The sequence below is a fragment of the Macrobrachium nipponense genome, chromosome 5, assembly GCF_015104395.2.
Source record: "Macrobrachium nipponense isolate FS-2020 chromosome 5, ASM1510439v2, whole genome shotgun sequence".
Taxonomy (NCBI): domain Eukaryota; kingdom Metazoa; phylum Arthropoda; class Malacostraca; order Decapoda; family Palaemonidae; genus Macrobrachium; species Macrobrachium nipponense.
The window spans coordinates 17,128,148-17,129,925 of record NC_061107.1 but is presented as its reverse complement, the minus strand read 5'-3'; positions in this window follow the sequence as shown (position 1 = coordinate 17,129,925).

Here is a 1,778-nt window from a genome sequence, read left to right as displayed (position 1 = left end):
AAGAATATAGCTCATTCTTATGCTTATCAATGAGTAGCACTCACATACCCGTTATTTTCCTTCGCCGTGTCCGCATTTTTCGGACAGCCCCTGAATAACGTTGGCACAGAGGAGCCATATCCCCTACTCGGGTTTTCCATTAAAATCATCAACCGAAGGGAAAAATTCCGAGGGAAAAAAGAGTGGAGAAGGAAAAACCAGCGGGAAAATCGCGCGAAAGAAAAGAATGAATGAGATTGTGAGATTACGCACCGTCCGGCAAGAATGAAGAAGAAAGGGAGAAAGAAGAAAAAAATGGAGCGATGATTATAATGGAAGTGGTGAATAGCACCATTCATTCTCTCTCTCTCTCTCTCTCTCTCTCTCTCTCTCTCTTTTTCATTCAGTGAAGGACGTTAAGAAGAACATCTCATACTCATTCAGCATTGTTCAATCATTCAGGACGGGATAAAGCACAATAAACGTTTACTGAATGAACATCCAAGTATCTCCCGTCATTCAATAATAGCCTCTATCTCCTTGGGTCGTAAGGCACAATAATGCCTGCCGACCGAGATTTTTTTTTATTTATTTTTTTAAGGGGGTTGCGTCATGCATTGTATGTCGCTGACGAGGTTTTGTTCGAGGTTCGATACAGCGTTTGATTATTCTATTTATATGTTTGAGTGACGCGTTTTCTTTACACTGGAAGATCATTCCACTGAAAATGAAAGGATAAAGATCTGTTTGAAGTCAATGTTAAAGGGAATTTTTTAATATTCTGAAAAAAAAAATGACAGAGCAAATAAGAAACTAAGACGACAGCAGACTATAATCCACAATATATTTTGTTTTATTATATCCACTGATGGAGTAAAGAACGTGGAAAAGTAAATAAATGGAATAAACATATATTTAAATGATAGCAGGTTCATTTAATAATTTGTCCACTTTTGTATAGAAAATTATTAAAGAAAAGAAAATAAACTTAACAAATATATTACACTGAAAAAAAGGACAATATGAAAGATGTTAGAGGAAAATATAGCAACGAAAGAGGAAAAAATAACGAAAGAGAACAATATAGCAACGAATGTGGATATTATAGCAACGAAAGAGGACAATATAGCAACGAAAGAGGAAAATAGAGCAACGAAAGAGGAAAATAAAGTGGAAAAAATATAGCAACAAAAGAATTTGAATTTTTCCATTTGTTAGAAAATGTTCCTGCTCTCCTCCAAAACACCATCTGCGAACGTAAAGCCTAATTATCCAGCCGATCCAAAAATTCCTCGCATAATCTCGACCAGAAGAACGCACCCCTTGGGAAAAAAAAAATATATGCCAACCCTTCGCGTTCTCTCTCTCTCTCTCTCTCTCTCTCTCTCTCTCGTCTACTCTCTCGTTCGCGCCGAAGTGCAAATAACTTTCTAATTTTCCTCGACCACAAGTTACACACAAACTTACACCAACCAATCAAAACTTCCTTTCTAACTCTCTTCTTCTTCTTTCCCTAGACCAATCCTTCCTCTGGCTCATTTCCTCTCAGGCCCAGCGTCTTCCACATTTGTAGCCACCCCCACTCCCCTCCTCCCCCATGCCCCCACCCCAGTAAACCAACGACCAACCACCAGTAAACCCCTCACCCCACCCCCCCCCCCCTCCGCCCCCAACACCCCACTTCGTAACCTTCCCTATTGCCTCGAGAGAAGTTCCTTTCTAAGAAGTAAATTTCTCGCTGGAAAACGAATTCACGCCCATGCGTGTGCTGTGAATGCGATGAGGAGCACAACTCGGCA